Source organism: Cavia porcellus, unplaced genomic scaffold, assembly GCF_034190915.1.
Source record: "Cavia porcellus strain 051 isolate PalLab524CR breed Dunkin Hartley unplaced genomic scaffold, mCavPor4.1 scaffold_4, whole genome shotgun sequence".
NCBI classification, from domain to species: Eukaryota; Metazoa; Chordata; class Mammalia; order Rodentia; family Caviidae; genus Cavia; species Cavia porcellus.
Genome location: NW_026947487.1, coordinates 24,879,038 through 24,893,535, shown reverse-complemented (window position 1 = coordinate 24,893,535; position 14,498 = coordinate 24,879,038).

Sequence of the window (14,498 nt, the reverse complement as noted above, 5' to 3'; positions counted from 1 at the left end):
AAAAGTTTCTTGAATTTTAAGAATTTTAAGAATTTAAGAAATTTTAAGAAAAAAAGTGAATAACAAAGCAAGAAGATGTTACGACATTTTATGATCTACTATAGCTTAGAAGAAATATTATTTCTAGTAATTCTTTTTTCAGTACTAGGGATTGAACCCAAGACCTCAAACATGCTGGGCAAGTCCTCTGCTACTGAACTATGTGCCCAGTTATTTTTATTTTTATTTTGAGATAGCTCTTGAACTTTAGATCTCCTGTCTCAACCTCCCAAATAGCTAGGATTATAGGTATATGCTTCTGTGCATACTGTTTTCTGGTAATTTTGAGGCTGCATCTGTCTTTTATTCCAGGATGAGGTACTCAAGTAGCATGGAAGATTTTGAAGTCTGAATTAATTTTTACTTTTTCACAAATGATTACATGAGTATTATAAACCATTGTGCTGAGAAGGGGCCTTACCAAGTTGCCAAGGGTGAACATAAAACACAAGGAAAGATCAGAGATCCAGCCCTCAGCATACTAATTTTCTACACTGATTCTAATGCCAGAAGTAAAAAAAAAAAAAAAATGATGTAGCCAAAAATTCTCTCCCCAAAAGTTTATGAGTCTTGGGTATACCTGTTTTATACCTGTTTTTTAGGTGTGTGGTTGGCCTTATATAAACACATCAATTTTATGTAGGTCTTATTTTCAGATTTTTATCAACAACTTCACTTTCTGTAGCACAACTTATTTATGGTCAATGATGATTTTAAAAGCATGATTTATCTGTGAATTTAATAAAGTTAGAAATCATTCACATGAGAGATTAGCTTTGGGATCTACTTGGGGACTGTTGGAGCACAGTTCTGGGTATATCTGGGTAGGTTATGGGGCATGAAATTGGGGTGAATATCTAGTTTCTCATGCCTGCCTTTCTGGGGCTGCTGTCCTGCTATGCTTCCTGGCTGCTATGTATTAGGGCAACTTTGGTTCACTGTGCCCTTCCACAGTAATGTTTCTGCCTTGGAGACAACCATGGGCTGAACTCCCACCGCCACTGAAACCATGAGCTAAATTAAAACTTTTTTTAAGTTGTGGGTGTGGGGTGGTGTCCCAGCAATGGGAAAGCTGCCTACTACAGAAAAGTAGTATCAAGAGTGGGCTCATCTGGAAGCCTTGGAATTGGTCTGTGGGGGGACTTTGGAAAGTTTGAAGAAATGCTCTACAGAATGCAGTAAACAGAGATGAGCTTGATGGTTGATTCTGGTTGGAGCTCAGAAGACTAGAATGTTGATAGTGGTGTGAACGGTAAAGGTCAGTCTCAGGAGGTATCAGATGAGAACAAGGACTCCTTTGGCAGTTAGACTAGAGACCATGTTTGCTATACTCTGTCAAAAAGTTGTCTATGTTTTGTCCATGTTATAACAGTTCGCAGAATATTGAGATTTAGGTTAATGTGGGAGAAGAAATTTCAGGACAGGCAAACATTGAGGCTGTGGCCTTAATAATGCTGGCTGCTTTTAGCTAAACTTGTAATGAGAATTAGGGGCAAAAGGCAGAGTAGAAAAATTTGAACAACTTACATTCTTGCTCAGAAGGAACCAGGTATTAAACTGGGGCCAAAGGAGGTATGGCTACTGAAGAGTTTAGCGCCATTAAAAAGAAACCAAGTACTTTGTACAGGGACAGAAGAAAGATGCCTCTGAGGGCATATCATCTCAGGAATCAGCAAGACCCAACGCCCTGCATGCACACAGATGCAGAAGTGTTAGATTTTCATTTGCATAGACAGGCTCTGGGGCCCCTGCTCTAGAAAGTCTTCCTAGGGTGCTGTTTCAGCCACTCAGACTTGGACTTGGACTTTTGAAGATAGTGGAACTGTTGAAAATTTGGGGAATTGTTTGTTTCCAGGTGTACGTGGGACATTTATATTATATTATGCAGAATTATAAACTCACTATTGTTTTTATTTGAAGATTAAGTGTGGCTTAGGGAGATGTGTTTGAATATGAAGCTGACAAAGGGTAGGCTGGGGAGGTTAGGGTACAGTGCCTACTTGATTGACTGTAGAATCTTCCCAGGGGATTGGTAGGCACATTTCTGGGCTTGTCTGGATGGGTCATGGAGGTGTGAAATTCAGGTTTATATCAAGTCCCTTGCTCCTTTATCACTGTCACCGTTCACCAGCTCTACTTCTCATCTGTCATGAGCTAAGCAGCTCTGTTCCATATTCCTTTCTGCCATGCTGTTTCAGCCTCAGAGACGGCTGACCATGAACTGAATCCCCTGAACCATGAGCTAAATTAAATCTCTCCTGCTCAAACTGTGGATGTCAGGTATTGTGTTCCAGCAGGGAGAAAACTGATTAATACTGGAAGCAACCTTACGTTAACCTCTTCCATGTTTTTGTTCCTGCTCAAATTACTTCATAAAAAAGCAACTCTTATGCCATGCTAAACAGAACTCTTTCTATTTTTGATGGGGTGTCGTATAACTTAGAAATCACTAATAAAACCAGTTTGATTTTAAACCAAATTTATTGCTTTGTTCTCTCTCCCTTGCTCTCGCTCTCACTCTTGCTCTGATTCTGTGCCCGCCTTTTGGGGGTTCAAACCCAGGAAGGGCTCATGCATGCATGTAGGCAGATGCTACACCTTCAACTCTGAAATTTTCTGCGCCATGTATATCAAGGAAACTAGAGTGGTACAAGCCATTCAATGAGCAGGTACACACTCGTATGAAGATCTAAAAACAGCTGAGAATTACTATCTTTATTCCTACCAATAACCAATGAAAAAGGGCTACTTCCTACTTTCAGATTGAGGATACGTAGACACAGAAATATTGAGTAACTTTCCTATTATCATAGGTGACAGCAGTGATAGAGTCAGATTTGATTTCTAGCACTCAGAATAAGAACAGATGGTTATGCCTCTAGATTTCACTATTATTTACCTCCTTTTCCTTAATGCTAGCTATGGCTTCTATTTAAAATGGCCTCCAGAAGTCTATGTGGTCAGAGGTGAGTCTTTCAAAAAGTTACTGGATCATGACTACTTCATCAGTGAATTAATCCATTGATGAGATCACATGTGTTATTGGGATGCAATGAAAATTTAGGAGGTGAAAAGCATAGCTGAAGAGGTTGTAGGGATGTGACATTGGCACTATATCTGGTTTCTGGCCCCTTTTTCCTCTGGCTCTACCTTTGTTCCCTTTTTAGGAATATCAGGAGGTGAGCAGCTTCCTTCTGCTACACACCTGTGCCATGATGTTTTCTTCTCACCACAGGTTTAAAAACACAGAGCAAAGCAACCACGCATGGATGCCCACTGTGTTTTCATAAGCAGCTGCTTGAGGTGTATATCACATGTACTTCCTCTTTCCAAATCTGGACATCAATAAGTGTCTTAATTCACGTAAATATCCTGCCTATGGTTACAAACAGTTCTCCATTCATGACTTATGACCACTATTCTACCTACAGTGTAAAGGTGGGTTTTTTTTTTTTTTTGAAAGCAGATACAGGCCTGCATTCAGTGCCTGCTAGGCACATGAAGACTTAGTGAATTTTTGTTGAAGGTATATGGGGCTAATAATTTAATGACAGTAGGGGAAATAGAAATTTATTTCCTGGCATTTGAAGATTTCATTCTTTAATAATGCAAGAATAAATCTTTTAAATACCTGATGAATATATGAGGTTGTGTAGAGAAAACTCAAGAGAGCATCCTAGCAAAATAAAGCAACCACATTCTTTGCTATTTTTTCCTGAGATAGTATAAGAAAACTAGGACACATTGAAATAACCCTGCACTTTCTTTTTTTTTTTTTTTTGTCTTTTTCGTTTTTATCGGTACCAGGGATCGAACTCACGACCACCTGCTTGCAAGGCAGGTGCTTATGCCACTGAGCTAAATCCCCAGCCCCAACCCTGCACTTTCTAAGAACTTGCTACATTTGTGAGACACAAAATATCACAAAAAGCAATTATCTCCTAGCTAAGGCAGCCCTGTTTCCCTGCCCAGTGATAGCCCATACTCTATTTGGACCTCAAACTTCCTGTTTTAAGAGTCTAAGAAATTATTTGTTTTCTAGCTCTGGTGCAGACTAACAGGTGCAATGGTGTCTCTTAGTCTTCTCTGTCAAATGGTTACTGTAACTCCCAGCTTCGGAAATGAGCAGTTAAAAAAACTTTTTGAACTAAAATAAAATTTTGTAAAGAACTAAAACAAAATTATGTCAATATTGATATTTAATTTTGAAATAAGTCACATGGGAGTTATTTTAGCATTGCTGAGCTATTGGTGGTGTTTCAGAATTCAAGAGACTGGAGGGCCTGAGGCAGAAACAGGAGGATTTATTTTAGGTGTATATCTATTCAGCAGACCCATGTCCAAAGGGCTGAACCCTGAATGAAGGAAGGGTTCCAGTTTTTATAAATTTTGTTCAAGGGACTGGTGGGAAACTAGCAAAGTTACGGAAGTGAGAAAAAAGCAGTTATTTACTCAGTGATAGTTTTGCAACTTAGCCTTGAAAGAAGATAGATTCCAGGATGTCACAGGACTCTGTTTACAAAAACATAGTTGTCAATGTTTATCACTATTAAGCAGGGGACAGCACTTACAGGGAAAAAGACTTCAGGGAGGAGCTGCTCAAGGATAGGAGGGAAAAAACTAATTTTCCTCTAAATTCTATTTTAATTGAGTCCATTTTTTCCTGTCCTTTCAATTAACAGAAAAGAAAAAAATTTACTGCTTGATAAAAATTAGTTTATGGCTCCTTGGTGTAATTTTGACACAGAAGAGAAATGGACAGAATCTCCAAAACCTGAGCAAAGCCCAAGTGAATGAGAGATTCTGTAGGCAAATTTCTATCAACGAGCATGCCAGGCATGACTCATGCCTGGCATGAGGATGCCAGGATCTGCATCCTCAGCCTCCAGCTGCCATCTGTATCAAGCCCAACCCTCTGGGAGAGGATGCTCCATGGCCCCCAGAGGTGTGAGGGTGGCTCCTACCCAGGCTGTGATGGTTTGCAGGGCAGTGAAGCCAGGGAACTCAGGAACCTGGCTTTGCAGTGTCTCTGAAGTGCTAAGCCTAGGTTAGCACAGCCTGCCCTGTGCCCACTGCAGTCCCTTTTCAACATTGCCCCACCACCACACACACTTTTTTTCTCCTTTGAACTTCCAATTTGCAAACATCCAACATTACTTTCCTGGTCCACTCCACTAGAGAACTGAGCTTCAGACATGGTGGCTGTTGGGGTCTGCAAGCAAAGGGAAAATAAAGGGTTGCACCGACTAAGGGTCAGCAAAATGGCTGCTTCTCGGCCGGATAAGCAAGAAGCTTTTATTGAGATAAAGAACAAAGAAACTCAAATTGCACACGCTTGGATTATATAATTTGTTTGCTTCTTATCCTTATAGAGACCTCATGTTTTTACCTTGAGGGGAGAGAGATATTTCAAGGCCTGCAGTTTCTTTCAAAACACTGTTAATGGCATGTGTCTGAGACAAAATGGAGTCAGTTTGGTCTCTCTACATCTCCTCCTTCTTCTTCTTTTTTTTTTTTTTTGTCCTTTTCATTTTTAAAAAAAATTTTTAAATTTTTGTTCTTAACTTTTTATCAGTACCAGGGATTGAACTCACAACCGCCTGCTTACAAGGCAGGTGCTTATGCCACTGAGCTAAATCTCCAGCTCTTCCTTCTTTTTTTAATTTAGGTTTTCTTACCATATCAGGAACTGGTATTTTAGGTATGAACATTTTGCATAGTGATGGGATGCACTGTACAAGGCATTCCATACCAATTAAACAGATAAGGACAGTAACACCATAAAGAAACATTTGTTTTAGCCAATTGATACCTGCTAACCATTCCATAAGGAAATTCCATAATCCAGCATTGAGTCGTAAGTTCTCATAAATCATGAAGCTTCTCATTAATGGATTTACTTTCATCAGACAAAGTAAAACAGTACATTTGAGCAATTTCATGGCATACATGATGATGTAATTGTTGTAAACCAAAACAAGGCCCAAGATATTGTTCAAAAAGAAAGGCAAACTGTCTTAAAAAGCACTTTATCTGGGGGCTGGGGATTTAGCTCAGCAGCATAAGTGCCTGCCTTGCAAGCAGGCAGTTGTGAGTTCGATCCCTGGTACCGATAAAAAGAAATATACACACACACACACACACACACACACACACACACACACACACACAAAGCGCTTTATTTTAGCTGGTACCAGTGACATACTCTACGGTTGGAATCTGGAATCTGTAGAGCAACAAGGTTAGGTCATCAAAGGTTTTTAAAAATCAAGACAGTAAAGGGGAGGGAACTTACACAGAAAGGGAGTTAATCTCTGTAAAAATGCTTTACAGCCACAGCCAGTTGGTCTGGGGACCGAGTGTTTTACAATCGGTGGTCAGCAAATGTTTTACAATCCAGGGTCATTGGTTTGCAGGACCAAATTGCTGTTCTGGAAAGGGATAATTTACAAGAAACAAGAGTTGAAACACAGGTCAGGGTAACAGTGCTTACAGAACAGGATAGTGATGCTAACGCAGGTTATGACAGTAATAAAAGTAGATAATCAATTGCAGTATGATTATCTAAAATTGCTTGTCGGTGCTCAGTTTGTTCTTTAATAATGCAAAAGCTGTGGAAATATAACGAATTTGTTTTACCATGAGACAAGCTAGTGCATTAACATTGTGATTGGCCCTGGCTGCCAGGGCAGGCACATCAACCAATGAAATACCTAAGGCACAAATTTCTGCTTTGGTTAACAGGCTAATGGAAAAGTCCCCACACAGGTCAGTGAGACTGATACAAGACAGTATAGATTCAGGAGACGGCAACAATATAGTAAGGCGGCTAAGGCAACATTTTGTGTTGTTTGCAGGGATATAATTGAAGGTATACTCTTCACATGAAAAAAACAATCCAACAGGGAGAGGAACATGTCCATACAATATTGGTTCAAAACTAGAACAATTCCAAGTACTATTAGGAAGGCAAAGACATTAAGTACTATAATTTTCAATATGAGCACATGAGCATTTGAAGTTGCCACATATGGAGTGAACATTTTAACAGCATTATCAGGTTTTTTAAGGGTGGAAGTGCCCCAATTTGGAAAGTCAACATATATTACGATTTTGTTTCCAATAGTGGAGAATTTGGTGTAATTACTTAGAGAGTCAGAATCCTTGCATACTGGAATCAAAAAGGACCCAAGAATGTGTTTTATTTCTCTTTTAGCAAGACAGAAATGAGAGACATTAGCTATTTTTGCCAACTGAACCCAAATATTGTATTCCAATCTTTCCTGGAGGTCATGGGACTCTAAAGTCCCCATGGTAGGCTGCAAAACACATAGCAACAGAATACAAACAAGCATTAAAGAGTTCATTGTGGAGCAGGGCGTGGTGGCTCACGCCTGTAATCCCAGCACTTGGGAGGCTGAGGTAGGAGGATCCTTGTGAGTTCGAGACCAGCCTGGGCTACAAAGTGAGCTCAAGGCCAGCCTGAACTGCATAGCGAGACCCTGTCACAAAAAAGACCAAAAAGAAAAAATAAATAAATAAATAAATAAAAGAGTTCATTGTCAATTTGGTAAATACCGCCACAAGAAGCTTTTCAGCATTTTCAGCAATGGGTTCCTCTTCAGATGCACAGAGCAAGTCTTGTGCAGAATGGATCAGCACCTTTATATCACCCCAGGTCACTGGCTGAGCAGTCGTCATCCTGGGTCTCTTCTGAGGTGGCAGGGCTTGATTCAGGGAGAGGTGAAACTGTGGAATTGGGTTGTGCAGCCCATGGTGCCAACTCATTCCATGCAGGGCAAACACAATGAGCAGGAACCCATATAGGGACTGTTGGGGCTAACACAGAAGCATCCCCTCTGCCCCAGGTCATCAGGGGCACTGGTTCCCACCAGCCTGGGTCTGGGGGCCTTTTGAAAGAAATGGAGCCAACATAGCCAAAAAGACTTGAAGAGAAACAGTAGGGGACAGCAGAAAGAAGAAGTCAGCCTTGGTAAGTGGCAAAACAGTATCAGTGAGATCAGTTCCAAAGAGTGCAAGTGCATGAGTACATCTTCAAGAGATTAGAGAAGAAATAGCATTGATAATGGGAAATAAAGCACTACCAGGTAAGTGGGGTAAATGTAATCATTCAACAATAAATACCTTGCTGCTCTGGATGGCAGCCAGGGCCCCGGTGGGTAAAGGGGCTGAATGAAAGATGAGTAAGGAGAGAGGGCAGTCCTTCAGAACTCGATCCACCATCACTGGGGTGAGTGTGTGAGCGATGCTCTGAAGGGCTTGCTGTAGAGAGGAGAGTCAGAGATCACATCAGCAGGATCCGTGTGACCCTGGAAGCATCAAATAGAGGAGCTAACTGTTAAGGAAAATAGGCTTTGCCCAGTTAAGGTAAAGACAGCAGAAGCGGCACACCAGGAGGACCTGACAGCCAGCCATGCGGTGTTCCATCTGGTGTTCCGTCTGTTTGCTGGCCAAAGGTTGCAGCAGCATTCCAGCAGAGATGCCAGGTGTGCAGGACAGAGACAGGAGCTCGAGGCTCTGCTTGCAGCAGTTGGCCTGTCTTTTCCTAGTCCTCCATAATGACCCTTGCTGCTTCAGGACACCAAGGACAATAATCACAAATTTCTCGCAAAAGCTATATTAAATTATGCTCAGGGAACACATGACCCACCTTTTTAAGGAGAATAACTTCTGCCTTATGTTTCTGCTGAGCTTTGGGCAGGGAATTCCCCATAACTTACCTGGGGATTTTCTAAAGAAAATGAAGTCAATATTTCCGGGGCCATGTTCTACCCCAAGAACACAGTGAGGGCAACTCACCCCCCACAGCAGATGTCTCTGCTGTCAAATCCCCTGTCCAGGCACCAGATACTAGAGTTCTGCAAGCAAAGGGAAAATAAAAGGTCACACACACTAAAGGTCAGCAAAATGGCTGTTTCCTGGCCAGCAAAAACAAGCAGCTTTTATTGAGATAAAGAACAAAGAAACTCAAACTGTACATGCTTAGATTATATGATCTGTTTGGTTCTTGTCCTCATAGGGACCTCATGTTTTTACCTTGAGGGGAGGGAGATGTCTCAAGGCCTGCACTTTCTCCCAAACACCGTCAATGGAATATGTCCGAGACAAAATGGAGTCAGTGTGGCCTCTCTACAGGTGGCCTGGAGGCAGAAGATAGTTTCCTACTCTTCTCTTGCAGCAACCTAAGACACATTCTAGGTGACTGCCTCTCTGTGAACAGGAGGCCCCTACATTGAAATATGTATCGCAAACTTTACCATTGAGACCATTTTTAGACTTACAATTCAGCAGTATTAAATACACCCACAATGTTGTTTACCTGTCATCATTTTCTATCTTCACAAGTTTTATATCACCTCAAACTGAAACTCTCCATCCACAACACAATAACTCCTTATTCCTCCTTTCCTCCCAGTCCCCAATAACATCGATGCTACTTCTTGTCTCTATGAATTTATCTCTCTAGACAATTCGTATGAATGGAATCACACACTACAATATTTGCCCTTTCCTGACTGATTTTTTCTTTTAGTAGGTCCTTATGAGTCACTCAGATAACTTTTGTCAAAATTTCTACCTTTATAATATACTAATATAATCCTTTGTATGTAGATTTTTTGTTTACCATTCATCTGTTGATGGACATTTGATTTATTTTTATTTTCTGGCTAGAAGGAATGATGCCACTATGAACATGACTACATTGATCTATTTAAATTCCTGCTTTTAACTCTTCTAAGTACATATCTAGATGTGGGATTGATGGATCGTATGGTGATTCTGTAACTTTGAGAAATTGCTACAACAGTGCATCTTTCTTTTTAATAATACCTTAAAATATTCCTATTAATTTTTTTCTATAAGACTGAACTTTGAAGTAGGACATCTGCACTCCATCTCTTCACTGTTTCCCTAGGAGGAAAAAATGACTTCTTAAGGTCACTGGCAATTAATGACAAAGACAGACCTAGATGCCAAGTCTCTGGTCTCTAAAAATTATGAAGGGGAATAGCTGGCCCCTGCTTCCCTTGAGGAGTATTAAACTTAATGTGGCTGTTATTCATTCATCAAGTAGTTAATGACTTCCTAGTGGGTGAAGGGCACAGTCCTTGTGTCTTGACTGTGTTTATTTAATGAGCCCAGATCTCCAAGGTGAAGTCTCCTGCAAACAGATGGGATTCTTTGTTCTTGATTACAGTGCAGCCAGTGCTCAGTGGTTGTGTTTAGATTCCAAGGGACCTATGAGTGTTGAAACCATGTTTCCCTCCAGGGCTGGTGGATTCCATTAATTCAGCAAACAATTGAAGGCCAATCTCTTTGCCGCATATTTGAACTAAAGCCAAATCAACATTTCTTTGCATCTGTTTTTCCTGCCCTTCAAAGTGTCCCACTATTCGCATTAATAACAAGATAAATCTCTCTCATATATGTATATGTGTATATATATATATATACATATATATATATATATATGGTATAACCAAAGACTGTGGTAAATATTTAAATAAAAATATGAACTGATGAAAGAATAAAAAATGCAGTATTCATATACAATAAAATACTACTCTGCTCTTGTTGTGGGAAATTTCCCAAGCCAAATCAAATCAAATCAAACCAAAAGGAAGACTCTTTGACGGAGCAGATAAGAAGGCCACATTTAACCTTTACAACAGCAGAGTGTTGGATTTCATGCCAGTGGACTGTTTCAGGGATAATTCCTGCAAAGCAACTGCCCTGAATTGGGAAGGAGTTTAATCTATATAGAGTTAGTTAGAAGTGGGAGATACAAAGCCAGTGACCAAACGTTACATGATTGGTTACATACATTGAATCCTACGTTGACAGACATGCTGGTCTTGAAACAGTGGAAACACCCAGCAGCCAGGGTAGGGGGCTCTGACAGCAGGTGCACAGTTAAGGGCATCACCATAACACATCAGGAGTCAGCCCAGGGGGCCCTAGGGTGTAGACAGTTACTCTGACTCAGTTCTCACCTGCAGCTGGGCTGTAGTCTCTGTCAGGGTCAAGTGGATTTAGCAGAAACAGCAGAACAGCAACTTATCAGAGCCCTCTAATTGATCATGAAATAGCTATAAGTTTACCATCTCATGAATGTGTTTCTACTTATAACTGTGCCCCAACACTATAAAGAAGGATGAATACGAAGCATTTTTAGGAAAACAGAAGCACCTTAAAAATAATGCTAAGTGAGACAAAACGCACAGTTTAAATACACATTCTTTTTTTTAAATGAGAAAAATGAAGCATAAAGAGCAAAATTAAGAAATGTAGTATTTGTAAACAATGTAGCACAAAATGGATACATCCTGTGAAACCAGAAGTTTAAGTGAAAAAAAAAATCAGACACACAAACCTAAATATTGCATTGTCTCTCTTATATAAGAAACCTAAAGCATTAAATAAATCAAAGAGCAAAATAAAAGATAGTAAGAAACAGGGATCTACAACTTGTACAAAAGGGAAGAAGATGGAGAAATAAAAGGAGGATAAAAGGAGAGGAGGGGCAGGGAAGAGGACAGAAAGAAGGAATTAAAGCGTGTTATTCACATGTGAGAACTCTCCACAATAAATACAATGATGTACTGCAAACAAGTACCAATATAAATTTTTTAAAAAATAAAAAATTAGAGCCAGGTGTGATGTCTCACACCTATAATCCCAGCACTTGGGAGGCTGAGGCAGGAGGATCCTTGTGAGTTTGAGACCAGCCTGTGCTAGGATTATTTCCAAAAGATGAAAAATATTTCCAAAGATGAGAAGTATAAAATAAAAAGCGGCCTTTATTCTGAGAACACAGAGAGAGATGACCAGCACTCCCACCGCTGGCGGCTGGCGATCTCTCTGGTGGACACGTGGCGTGGGGGTATGTAAATACCCTCGGTTTGGGGTGGAACCTAAGGCGGGCATTAGGGATGCACAGGGAGCCCATTGGTCCTAGGTTTGGCGCCATATGTAAATTTCCAGGGGCGGAAAGATGGCGTCACAGGTAAATTCCTAGGGGCCCGGAGGAGATAGGGGCTTCCTGCTTCCGGTTGAGGCTTTCCTGGCTACAGAGTCCTGTCTGGGCCAAAACCCTTTCAGCCTGGGCTACAAAGTGAGCTTAAGGCCAGCCTGAAATGCAAAGAGAGACCCTGTCTCAAAAAAAAAAAAAAGAGATTTACTTTTTGGTGAGGGGTAATAGGGATCAAATTCACAACCTTGCACTTGCCAGGCAGGCACGTATGCCCCTGGACTAAATTCCAGCCCCTCTTGCCACTTTCCAAAGCAGTTCTTCAAGTCCTTTTCTGTGAGTGGTTTTCTGTGATACACTTAATCGATTTCCAATGTTTACTTGTCATGGTCATTTTGACTTTGGGTAAGAGGCAGAATTTGCAAAATGTCAGATCTGATGAATAAAGGTAGCTAAAGACACACTGTGATGTTTTCATTGGGCAGAAATTGCCATAAATATTTTGAGTTGATTCATGACCTGAAGGCAGCCATGATAGCACAACTAAAGACACTCATGAAACAGGACTTCCAGAAGTGCTTAAGAGAGTGGCAAAACGATGGGGCAACTGTGCTTGAAGCAATGAGGAGTATTCTGAGGGGGAGTAAAGGCAATGTGTCTTTTACTCTAATGCATTTTAAAAATTTAAACTTTAAACATTCATTGTATTGTTTGACATATATGTATATTAAAATCTTGGGTTATAAACTGCACGTCTTCTGCAAGCAAACATTTCTAATAAGTTTCAACTTGATAGATGAGCAATATCTTACAATATGAATACTATGTCAAATGTCACGTAGTCACAAGTAGGCCAATGGTTCCTTCTCCTTTCTCCTCTCCCCTCCCCTCCCTTCCCTTCGTCTCCTCTCCTCTCCTCTCTTTTCTCTTCTCCCTTTCCCTCCCTCCCCCAAGGACTGTGAGTGATGATCTCCCAACAGCAAGATCTTATATGCAAAGAGAAGAAAAAGCTGGAGGGAGACTTCACTTCAAATGAGATTAGGGAGAGAAGTCAAATGTGGGAAACTGCAAAATTTGCAGAAAAGCAACACTCAGGCTGTAGCAGTACAAGTGATGAATCTGTTTAATGAAAATGCAATGTTAAATTTTCATGAAATTCTCAAAAGGAAGCAAAAGCAAGTGTCATTGGTTAGGTTTCTTGTTAAAATTGCACAAAAAGTAAAAGATTCCATTGAGCCAATAGATAACAGTGATTCTATTAGTGACTGAAAGTCATCCTATGCAGTAACCCTCCTCTCTCTTGTCTCTCACACAAGCCACAAAGGTTTCCAAAGGTAAGTTCAGGTCAATTTTTTTATTATTATTCTTTATATTTTGTATTTTATTAAAGTATTTTAATCATTTTAATGTGTATATTTTTGGCTTATGGGGCAAATAATCAGAGTTTCTATTATTTCTTATTGGGAAATTTGCTTTGATATATATATATATATATATATATATATATATATATATAGTTGCTTTGAATTATAAACCTGTTTTCAGAACAAATTATGCTTGCAAACCAAGATTTTACACATATCTATCTATATATATTTATATCACGAGGAGGTGCTGTTACTCATTTTTATAGAACTGAAAATATGGTAAGGAATGTTTCTATTAATACATACTTTATGAAATACAAAGCTTAGTAGCAGGAGGCTGATACTCAGGATTTTGTGCTTTTCCAGCCCTAATGACAGCCTCTTCAAGACTCAAGGAACATTTGACTTAGACCAACCTTGTGCATTTTGTATGAAGTAGTGGAGCAGACCTGTGAGTTCTGAGTTGGAGTAGAAGCCAAGGTATGACTCAAAGGCACACTGCGATGATTTGAGTATGGTCTGTCCACCCATGTGCATGAGGTGTTGGAGACTGGTCCCCAGGGTAAGTGCTCAGAGGTGGCAGGACCTTAAGAGGTGATGAGGTCAAGGGATCCCCATCCTCACGAAAGGATTCACATAGTTCTTATAATAGTGGTTTGCTCACTTTGAGGATGAGCCGTTAGAGCTCAGCTTGCGCTCTTATACCTTTTCTTGCCATGTTCTCTCTCTCTTCCTCAAGCATCCACTTTTCTATTCATGTATGGAGTGCAGAAGACTTATCCAGAAGCAACTTATAAAGCCATGAGTCAACACAAACCTCTTTCCTTTCTAAAACACCTGACCTTAGGTATTTTGCCTCAGCAATAGAAAATGGACTGAGAGACACCTAATAAACAGGTGTCCTCTGAGTACCTCTCTTGCCTCAAAGCCCTGTTTCCCCCAGATCACTGTGCCTACAGCATCCCAGGGTGGGTGGCAGGAGAATTGGAGTGACTGCTTTTCCTTGAAGTGCTTTTGAGGAGGGAATGGATGGAAAATCCAGAGTTTGGTGGGGTTGAATCTGTCCATCTATCTATCTGTCTGTCTGTCATCTATCTATC